The sequence below is a fragment of the Carica papaya genome, chromosome 6, assembly GCF_054855325.1.
Source record: "Carica papaya isolate Zhongbai chromosome 6, ASM5485532v1, whole genome shotgun sequence".
Classification (NCBI taxonomy): Eukaryota; Viridiplantae; Streptophyta; class Magnoliopsida; order Brassicales; family Caricaceae; genus Carica; species Carica papaya.
Window position 1 is genome coordinate 3,664,750 of NC_142314.1, and position 12,844 is coordinate 3,677,593.

Genomic DNA, 12,844 nt, shown 5'->3' on the forward strand with positions numbered 1-12,844 from the left:
CCCTTTCACGTACGTCACCCGTGCATTATATATATATATATATATATATGTACTTTTATATTTATGGCCATCCATCTAATTACCGGTCGGTCTAATAATATCCTGCTACTCTTCAAATTGGTGGGTCTAATTAGTAGTGGGTAGTCATGTATCTTTTATTATTATTATTTTTTTTTTTAACTTTCTTGATCGATAATTAATTGGTTTTAATTTTTGACAATTTCAAGTTCGGATCACGAGATTAATTCTTAATTATTATAGCTAAACAAGATTTTGATTAATTAACGATAATTACTGGCAAAAAATTAAGATCCCAATTTGGAATCTTCTCAGCTCGTTGTCGGTGGATCCATTAAAATTAATAATGATAAAATCAGTTATAACTAATATATGTTTTCGAATTCATAACGTTAAAATTAAAATTCATATAATATTTTGAAATTGATGGTCATTACGGGCTAATATTAAATCAAGATAATTAAGTAGGTGTTAATTTCCCAAAAAAGATTGTAATTAATCAAAGGTTAATTATTTATGGAAAAAATAAAAATAAAAATGAAAATGAAAAAGAAAAAGAAAGAAAAGAAACCGACAATTTATTAGACCGACGACAAGTGCCAACTCTTTATGGAGTTTGTCATGCATAAAACGTCAATGACAATGAAAAGAAAGCACATGGAAAATTAAACCCTTCACACAACAAACCTCATCTTTTGTCGTTTTGAATTCAATCTTCTTCATGCATCCTGTCACTTTGCCTTTAAATGACCCTCATTCCCAAGTTTTGAATATACATATATATATATATATATTTATATGTGTGTGTGTGTGTGTTAATTTGTATGTACATCTTTGTACCATCCTTCAAATAATATATACGTATACACATACATAAAAGTAATGAAAGCATATCTTTATTAATTCATATATAAAATAATTCAGACATATATATATATATGTATGTATATGTATATGTGAGCATGTATCTCTTAATCCAAATTACACATCAAGCTAACCAAAAAAGACTTGTCATTCATATACTGATAAATGGACAGCTTTTTTTCTTGAGAAGATATTGATGACCAAACTTAATTAGTAATTACCTAAGTTTTACTTTGATTTTAAATTAAACAAATAACATAAACTTTTCATTTTAAAAAAACAATACCTTTTTTTCTAATTAAATAATTGTATTTTCAATAAACAGTGAGCCTTACTTGGTCAATGAAACTCTTTTTATGAGGAGACACTAATACTTATCAATTTACGTGAAAGGTCTCGATCAGAGTAAGAAGAATCAGCAAGAGTTTGAGTGTTTTCTGGTTGTAGAGAGAAAACGACATTGTTTGGTTGTTTGAAAAAATTGATCTCCCTTTTTTATTCATCTGCAGTGAATTTAAATAAATAACTAAAATTCTTACTTCTATGTCTACACGATCAAAGCAAAGATAAAAAGAAATCACAAAAATTCTGTAATGGCTAAAAATCCTAACTGGGCAGATCTTTTTGAGCTGACCGGGTCCTACTTTACTTGTTCTTCGTGGCTGTGTCGTAGGTCTGCAACATGGTTAGTTCAGTTCAGATACTTCAGGTTTCGACGTGGCTTCCTTTGTGATCACTGGGGCTTATCATCGCTCCCATCTTTTACAGGAACCTTGTCCTCAACGTTTAGTGAAGTGAATTGTTTCAATAGATCTTGGGTGTTTCGCCACGTGGCATCTTCGGTAGGTAAGTGCTTCCATTTAACCAAAATCTCCTCAATGAGCTTAGACCCCTTTTTAACCCAACATGTGTCTAGTATGGTTTCTGGTTGTAAGAGAATATTGTCATCCTCAATGATGTGGAAGGTTGAGTCCTCAACCTTTTGTTTGAGCAATGAAATGTGAAAAATAGGGTGGATCATTCCGGCAGCTTGATTTTATATGCCACAGTACTGATGCATTGTTCAATTTCATAGGGGTCGTAAAAGCGACAAGTTAATTTTTGAAGTGCTTTTTTAAAAACAGTCTGTCAGTAGTAAGGCTGGAGTCGTAAGAAGACCCAGTCTTCTAATTGAAATTCAATATTGCGCCTCTTTGTGTTGGCCGTTTATTGCATGGGATTGTTCGCGGCATGGAGATTAACTTTGAGCTGTTGGAGGAAGTCATTTCTTTCTGTTAATTGGTGGTCAACTTCATTAACAATTGTGCTGCCCTTCTGATAGAATGAATTGCTTGGGGCTGGTCGACCATAGAGAGTTTGAAAAAGCGTCATTCTAATAGACGAGTGGTGAGTAGTGTTATACCAAAATTCTGCCCATTGAAATAGAGAGTCTCATTTACGGTGCTACTGGTGGGCTAGACATATTAGGTATTATTCTAAACATCTATTGATGACTTCAGATTGTTCATCCGTTTGAGGGTGGTATACGGAACTCATTTTCAATTGGGTTCCCGATATTTTTGAAGAATTCATTCTAAAAATGGCTCGTAAAAATTCGATCTCTATCACTAACAATGGTTTGTAGTACACCGTTGAGTTTAGCTACTCCCTCGATGAACTTTTCAACTACTATTTTGGCGATGTAGGGGTGAGATAGTGCTAGGAAATGTGCCGACTTACTTAATTTATCAGCTATCACAAAGATGGTGTCCTTTCCATTAGAGTTTGGTAACATTTCTATGAAGTTCATGGAGATGCATCCCAAATTTGACATGGAATAGGTAGTGGTTGTAATAATCCGGTGGGTGCAAGAGTATTAGATTTGACCCTTTGGTATGTTTCACACGTTGCCATATATTGTTATATGACTTATTTCATAGTTGGCTAATAGAATTGTTGTGTCAGTTGCTTGTAAGTCCTTAGGACCCCGGAATATCCTCCCAACGGGGAGTCATGGTAAGCTTGTAACAGCTTCAGAATAATCATGGACCCTAGAGGGACTATTACACAATTTTTGTAATATCGGAGCCCCTTTTTCCACTAGTATGCACTGCCAGGGTTTGCTATGGCTAAGTTGCCTATTTTCTGCATATAGGGGTGACTTGCTGATTCCTTTTTTATGTCATTCCATATCTGATTTTTACAAGCAAATGGAGCATCCAAAGAGGGTTCATCAGGTTATCTTAAGAGGGCATCTGCTACCCTATTTTTCGTACCGGGCCTGCAGACAACTTCATAATCATACCCAGAGAGTTTAGATATCCATTTTTACTGCTATGGGATGGTGATATATTAGTTCACTAGGTGTTTTAAGCTCTGGTGGTCAGTTTTTATCAAAAAATTATCCCCTAATAGATATGGTCTCCAAGTTGAATGATAATGACAGTGGCTAATATTTCTTTAAGATATATAGACCATGCTTGTTTGGTCGTTCCTTATGCGCAACTCATGTAGGCAATTGGTTTCTAGTTTTGGATGACGACGACGTCAATACCTTCTTTTGAAGCATCAATTTTTATGGTAAACGACTCACTAAAATTTGGGAGAACCAAAGTAGGGTGGACGTCATGGTCTACCTAAGTTGCTTGAATGTTGTTTATGCCCCCTCGGTCTATTTAATTTTTTAGTAGCTACATGAGGAGGTTGGCTAAGATTCCATAATTGAGTACAAACTTCCTATGATACCCTATAAGGCCCAAAAATTCTCGTAGCTCTATAATAGTTGTTGGTCTCAGCGAATCTAACATATTGTGTATCTTTTCTTGATCCACCTTAACTCCCTGAAGAGTAATGATGTGCGCCAAGTATTCCAACTCCTGTTGCCCGAGCACACATTTTTTCTTTTTGAGGAAGAACTTATGTTGCCTTAAGATTTTGAAAGTCAGGCTTAGGTGTCCCAAGCGAGAAGTCCAATTAGGACTATGTACCAATATGGTTATCGAAAAAAACCAAGATAAACTTCCTCAAATGTGGCTAAAAGATTGTGTTTATAATGGCCTAAATTGTAGATGGGGAATTACAAAGACCAAATGGCATTATGAGGTATTCGTAGTGCCCATTGTGAGTTATGAAAGTTGTTTTTAATGTGTCTGGTAGGTGTACTCGGACTTGGTGGTACCCTAATCTCAAGTCCCATTTGGTGAAGAAAGCAGCACCATACAGTTCATCTATCATGTCATCGATCATTGGAATGGGAAAATGGTCTTTAACAGTGACTGAATTCAGTGTGCTAATCTGTGCATAATCTTATAGTACCATTTTTTTTCTTTACTAGTAGGATTGGTGATGAACAGGGGCTGATGCTCAGCTTAATGTTACCTGTATCTAGCATACTCTGTACTCGTTATTTAATTTCTGTCTTCAGGAAATAAGCATATCGATAAGGTGTAACATTAACAGCTTTTGTCACTTTCTTTAGTGTAATATGATGGTCGATGTCTCGGGACAATGGAAGGGTGTTGGGTCCCTAAAAAATATCGACAAACTCATCTAATATTTTTTGGATATCTCTCTTAGTCACTAGCATAATCCCTGCCTCAGTGGTCTATATACTGACTGCAAAGAGGGAGGAAGGTTGTCGTAACTCCTTAGACGATACCATATGTGGTGGTCGTTTAACTAATCTTTGTAGAATCTATGGCTTACCATTCCAGACAAATTTCATATTCATTTTTTTTAGTAACATATTACTGATCCCAATTGTCCAAGCCAATGGATCCCTAGCACCAAATCAAGACCAATCAAAGGCAATGAATAGAGATTTAGAGTAAAAGACATACCTTAGATGTTGACCTTGACATTTTCGAACCTCCATTGGCATTTAGTGGCTGTCCGTTGGCTCCATTAACTTGTAAGAGAAAGGTTGACACCATTAGAAGCTGCAATCGGTGCGCGACTTTATAACTAATAAAGTTGTGCGTGGACTCACTATCAATGAGGCCCACTACCTTCGCCTTTAAAAGGTTAAGGGGATGTGCATCGTACTGTCCGACAACCACCCGGTGAGTGTGTGGAGGGAGATCTCGAGCTCTTTAATCATTGGCTCTATTCGTTTTCGATTTCATCTCCCCCATCGAGCAACAACCATTGAGGCTTACTACAATGATGGTTGGTTGTGAACTTCTTATCGCAATTGAAGCACAGCCCCTAGGATCACCAACGTTGCATTTCCTCCCACGAGAGGTGTTTTGGTGTGGGTGCTGTAACGATTAAGTCACGCGATGCTTGTCAGGGTAGAGCTTCTATGATGGGCAGGTTTTGACCCGACTGAGTCAGTCTGTTCTGCCATCAGTTGTTCCTCCGGCATACAGGTCAGGCCTATAACTTCCTTTATCATATTGGGTCTGAACATACGGATCCCATTTGCAATCTCATACTTGAGCCCACCAATGAAGGTTCTAACCAAGGCCTTCTAGGTCCATCCATGAACCCGATTACCTAGGAACTTGAATTCTTTCTGGTATTCGCGGAGTGGGCTGAGCTTACAGACGCAGGATAGCGCTTCGCCAAAATCTTCGAATTTAGTCGGCCCGAAGCGAGCCCATATCTCGCCCTCAAAAGTGGCCCAAATAACCTCCAAGCTCTCTTCTTTGTACATCCTCCTGAGTCACTACCACTATTGGTTAACTTCTCCCTCCAGGTGGAACACCGCAAGGGACACCTTGTGTGGTTCGGGCGTGACCTAGAACTCAAAGAACTGAGTGGTGCAATTGAGCCATTCAGTAGGGTCGCCATCGGAGTAAACGAAGAACTCCAATTCTGTGAGTTTGGAGTAAAATAAATTCTGCCTCGTATCCTCTCTCTCGGCACGTCATCGCGAGGTATTCATGTCAGATTTAGTTGGCCCGCTGAGTTGCTGCTAGAACCTTCGAATTCGGTCAAACACCTTAGTGTTTCTTCTATTTGTTAGAATTTTTCGGCCATTCCGACTTTAAATCGACTCATGCTATCTTGCAGACCACCGAGTCCCATTTCCAAATTCTTGATACGCTATTTGTTGGATTCCATGTTAAACCTGCTTTGATACCAATGATAGGTCTCGAATGAAGTGAGAAGAATCAACAAGAGTTTGAGTGTTTTTTGCTTGCAGTGAGAAAATGACATTGTTGGGTTGTTTAGAAAAACTGATATGCCTTTTTTATTCATCTGTAGTGAAGTTAAATACAAGAGAAAATAACCAAAACTCTTACTTCTATGTTTACACGATCAAAACAAAAATAGAAAAAAATTACAGAAATTCTGCAACAACTAAAAATCCTAAGTAGGCTTATCTTTCTGAGCTGACTAGGTCATACTTTCCTTATTCTTCGTGGTTGCATCATGGGTCTGCAACATGGTAAGTTCAATCTAGATATTTCGGGTTCCGAAGTAGCTACCTTTGTAATCACCAGATCTTATTATTACATAGCTATTTTTGCTGAGTTCCATATAAAAAGTTCTATTGCGCCTTTTATATATTCTCTACCTACCTATTTATTTTGATTTTAGATACAAATGCTCTTTTATTAAAGTTTGTTTGATTTTTTTATAAGTATAACATGATTACTTTTTTTCCCAGCCTCTAATACTTAAATATTGGCTCGAAAATTTTCTCAGTCTCTTCTTACCACAAAAAAATTAGAGGCATCTTGGATCATTGAACTGGACATGAGTATCTTTCTACTAACCTAACATCTTTTATCCACCAACAAGGAATAGTACGAGAATATTTACATTTCGTCTATCAACTACACATTTTGTCTTAATCTTAGGCCTTAACTCATCTTCTATTAAAAAAAACCTTGCAAAAAAAAAATTTAAATTCTTAGACGTTGGGTTCTTACTAATATTTGCGTTAGTCAAGTTAACGTTGTTGCGTCTACTTCATCCACTTTCTCGTTCGAGCACTTTTACTTAGGATAAAATGTTTCTATGTTAATGTATTTTTATATCTTATAGCTTCAACAAATTCCTTGAACTTATTTATTTTTGGAGTGCTCGTTCAATTATTCATAAAGTGAAAAAAAAAAGGGGACAGATGCAAAGCCTTGATGAAAATGACTCTAACAAATGAAGTTCACTACCTTGTGATGGTAAAGAAATCTTTCTATTGAACCTTCATAAGAGATGAAGGGATAATACATATTATACGATTATCACTCAAAGAAACAATACCAAAAGTATTATTATTTTTCTTATTTTAATTGTAAAAATATGGAAACCCTTAACAAAATAGAATGAACATTCTATGGATTTAATATTGTCTCGACAATTAATTATATATGAGTTAGTGTAAGAGACTACTAGTGATCTAAATACATATATAGTTCACAATATTGTTCCAATTCATGCAATCAAATTATATTTGAAATTGACCAAGAATTTTAACTCAACAATTATTTATATTCTCGTTTAAATAAAAAATATCAGTTTCCACATTTGTGTAGCACATAAATTATATACGTCATGTTGTATTAAAAAATTATATTTAAAAATTTTGAACGGATAAATAACAATGAGTCTCAAATGAAATTAATTGTTTATTAAATACTAATTATTTAATTAATTTTTTCTTATAAACCTTTGCATATTAAGAGAATAACTAACAATACATATAGAAATAAAATATTTAAACTACTATTTAAATTCTATATTTATGTTTAAAAAGTAATTTCGGTTTTTTTTTTTCAACTAAATTAAAGATAAAAGCCATCAATGAGTCTAAATTCACCCTCAACGTTAATTAAGCTGCTAATTTAACAGTAATAATATTAGACCGAGGTAAAACACCACTAATTAATCAAAAATCATGCCTACAATTGATTACTGAGGATAATATTGTTGACCCATGTATAACTTTCCACCCAAGACCCAATTTAGAATGATATTTACATCATTATCACCTTGAAATATATATATATATATATATATATATATATAACATTAGTGTTTTTTTTAAAAAAAAAAAAAGAAAGAAGAAAAGACTTGCTTCTAGCTAGACCCTAGAATCCTCTAACAACATATTTTAGATTGTACATAAATATGTATATGATAGCATAATGCTACAATGCTACACATAAACTTAAATAGTGGGTTAATGTGGTTGTGGAGATTGATGAGGTACGTGGATGTATATGTATATTATATATATATATATATGTTATACATATAGATATGAGTATAGGTAGGTTATAATGGGAAGGAAGACCCATAAAGCATGCATGTCCATGTCACACTTTGCCAAAAGCTAAAAGAACGAAGGCTAGTCGTTGGGGGAGAAGTTTTGGACCCAAAGACTTCAAAATTCAAAGCAGCACCAAAGACGAGAAATGGGCATTTAATGTTATTTTTAATCACTCTAAAACACAATAGAGATGTGGTAAATTCTGTCTATATTGTATATAGATATATACATTATATTATAAGGTTCTTTTTTGGGTGCCCGCATAATAAATGAAATACTCAAAGTTAAAACTCATATTTTATAAAAATATATATATATATATATATTGGAAGTACCTAAAGAAAAAAATAATTTATGTTATAAGAATTATTATACTTTTTAATACAACATAATTTATATTAATCTTAAGTAAGATAAAAAATCAAAACTAAAATTTTAATCATAAAACAAAATTTATATAACCACATCATTGTACTATAATATATTTATATCTACTATATTAAGATGAATCATTTTTATCTTTTTACTTTAAAAATATATATATATATATATAGAAATTTCCCAACATGTCCCACACACAAACACTCATGACCACCTAAGTTGATAATTGGAAATTAGATATAAAAACTTGTGTGTGTCTACATATATAAAAATATATATATATATATATATATATATATATATATAGATATAGTCAATGGAAAATGGTGTCTTGAATTCACATGGGTTGGAAGTGCACATCTGATGGTTGAAAGAGAGTCGTAGTGGGTGGGCAGCACATGGGGCCACACTCACCATGCCGTCTGCAATGCTTTTCCCCCCTCTCATTGCTCTCTTCCTCATTGCTTCCTTCAATCATCCAACACCCCTACTATTATTCCCATCTACGTATATGCACACATATAATACATGTATACTTTTATATATTAATGGGTAACTTTCATTTTTAATTTCCCTATTTTATATATATATATTTATAAACTTTTACTACATTTCATTTTATTCTATTATTTTGACCGTAACCAATTGACATAGTTCAAGAAATTAATAATTTCTACAACAATCCCTCCTAATATCTCCAAATTATCGACTAAACTAAAATAATAAACGATTAGATTACATGAATTATAAAAAATGAAAATTAAAGCTGATCAAACTTATGATAAAAAGAATCTAATATTGAAATCTTGTGTACGTTATTTTGGAATTTCAATTAAATAATAAGAAAAAGATGGGCATTATTGATCTTAGGCACCCTTTTCAGTTACACACACGCATACATATATGTATATATATATATATATATATATAGATATATATACACTAGGGAAGTGTAAATAACAATGCCATTTCTTTTATATTTCCATGGAGCTTCTTCTTTCTTTTTTTTTTTTCTTGATTTGTGATTTGTTTGACCTTAGAATCTTGCTCATCACATGAACAGATTTCCGTGACTTAGGATCTGCGGTACAGTGACGGTTCAAAGTTGGCGGGGGGGTTCTTTTAAAGAGACATTGGAGAAGGCGTATGGGTTAGTGGTTAAATTATTAAAACCCCTTTATATATATATATATATATTATGTATTGTGTATTATGTATGTAAGAATGCCACATGCATGTTCATTATCAAAACGACATATGTGTCATCTTTTTAGGTAACCGTTTCAGAGTTGTGATGATACGCCAAAACCAATATGTACATATATAACCAATAAATAATTATTTTTAAAAAATAAAAATAAAAAAAAGGGTTTCAAGATTCAAGACTATTCTCTTTAAAAAAATCATTACTTTGGATGATACATTAAAATAGGGATTCCTTCCAAATTTTAACATCATCTTCTCCCAAATCTTAAAAATTGTTCTGTGAATACTAATTAATTACTTAATGCTAATCTCTAATTATCCTTATTAATTACAAGTTTTAGTCCCACATATGTTTACATATATGTATTAGTAGTTTGTGTGGTCTCTCCTTGATAAGTTTCCCACTCCAAACCCCTCAAACCTCGGATATGTATTGCTCATACAGGATAGATATATATATATATATATATATTAATCAGAATAATTAGCAATTAGGCCAGCTTCTGACATTACCTACAAATTAAATGTCAATAATGGGAATTAGATTAAATCATTTCACTAACTAACAAATTCTATCAATCACCTAATTCTTGCATGCCACAATTGAAATCCCACGTCAACATTGAAATCATAGTGTTCAAAGAACTTTCCTTTTGACAAAACCCTAATTCAAAAAAAAAAAAAGTATATATATATATATATAATTAACAAATTTATGATGAGTTTTCTACACGACAATTATATGCATTGTTTTGCCATATATAGTCGAAATATTAGACTTCTTTGATACGCGTTTGTGTGGGTTTTGTATAATAATGATCGTGATATGAGTCACTTTCCTAGACGTACACAAGACCTTTAATTAATATATACATACACATATACAATTTTCTTTAATTATGGAATTAAATTTATATTACATTAAATTGGACCGTTATCTTACTTGGGTTTTTTTCTTCTTTTCCTTTTTACAATATTTTCTGTGTGTTGGAAAATGATAGCCTACCAAAATTTGTTTCAATGCAATAATAATCCCATCGATGAATTCTAAGAAGTCAATGTTTTGATGGGTTTGTCACAAATTCTACCAAATTAATTGGGACCGTAATTTCAAGGATCGATCATTAATTAACTTGAAAATTTTAAAATTACACTTCTCAATGACTGGTTGGAAATAAATAATTTGTATGGTGTCCAATAAATAAATAGATATGTCACCTTGTGATGTGTGATCGAGTATAACTTACCACTAAAATATGAAGTAATACAATTGTTTTAGACTGAATTGATCGGTTCCATATGCTAAATCACGAATTATAATTAAATTTAATTTATTATTGCATGAATATAGAAACAATTTGTCAAAAACGATAAATATTAATAAAACCCATCTTAGGCTAATGCAAATAAATAAATTGAAGTGATGGGATTTGATCATTTACTTTTCTTCGGTTCTTATTTATTTTGTAATAATAAAATTTTAATATTTAACACAACATTTGTATATTTATGTATTTGTAATATTAATAGTTAGTAAATTATACGTTTTGAATAATATAATTTTATACTTTTTTTAATTTAAATCAAAAGTTTTGTTAATGAACCATTAGTCAAATCAATTAATCAATGTATAACAAGTTTAATATTGACTAATGTAATGAAATTATGAAATTAATTTTATGTGTATAGATATGTATTTAATTGGACAAATAAATAGAAATAATGTATAAATAGTTCTCCTCAATTGTATTAATAATTGAAGGAAACTAAGAAACAATTTATTTTTTTTTTTTAAAAAAAAGTCAATTGTCAAATATAATAATAAAATAATTATTAACAATTAAATTATGACAAATATGAAATGTTAAATACTAATCCAATAATTTCTCCCTAAGAGAATTAGAATAGATTTATAACTTATGTATAATCTAAATTGTAAGACTATATTAATGATCGTTAATCGGATTCGTTCTTATAAACTGACAATACAAAAAAATAATAATAATTTATTACGGTCCTCAACTTAGTAAAAATTCCTCATTGGAATTTACGAATCATATTTATGTGTCTGAACTAAGAAGACTTAATTAACGAATTTTAAATTGTATACCAAGATTTAAAATTTCAAGCAAATCTAATATCTAAACTATTATTATTTTCCATGAAATGGGATAGAACTTGAGTTTAAATGACATACTTCTACTTAAGATCGCCAAACATTCTATTTAAGATTGGATTTATATGAGTATATACTTTTGGCAAAATGTATTTTATTTAATACGATATTGGTTATGAGTCGATTAAGATAAATGCGATGCACGATCATGATCGTGTAACAATATACTAAATTAATTTATTTTTTTTTTAAAAAAGGGGAAATATAATAATGCTAAATTACAACATCTATGGAGGGAAAACCTAAAAAAAGCTCATAGAAAAAACCAAAAAAAATAATTATTGGTGACCATATGAAGGAGCAATAATTGTGTTTATAAGTGCAAGTGGAACTCAAATGCAAAAGACACAAAAGCATCATCATCTTATTGTTTTGGTGGTATAAATAAGATTTGAAAAACCTTTATCACATGGCCATTGTGCATTTGAATGCTCTTTTTTTTGTTTTTGTTTTTGTTTTTGTTTTTCCTTTCTACCTTTAGATGGCTTAAAAAGGGGATGTAACATCCATACAAGAGGCTATATTGGCTTGTATATTGACTTTTATCTTAATGGCTTATTATGGGTGTGATTAATTATGTATAGGGCACTCAAAATATCCCCCATATATATATATATATATATATGATTTACTTATGATGAGTAAATATAAAATTAGGGGATAAGGTTCTCAAATTTATTTCTTTGTTCTTAATGGACAAAAAAAAGAGATTAATTTCACATGTGTAATGGTAAAAATATAAAATGAGTCAAGTAAATTTTAATTTAATATAAACTAACTTTGACAAAACCCGATTTATTTCCCTACTTTAATTTTCGAATGAAAATTGCAATTTGGTCTTATATATTAGTCCGGCTCGAGATAGATTACTTGAAATGAGGTCATTAGTTTGGTATTAATCTTGTTAGGTACGAACTCGAAACTAAAACTTAGTTCGAGGATAACAATATGAATAAAATATATAATAATAACAATAATAAAATAAAAATTAAGGATTA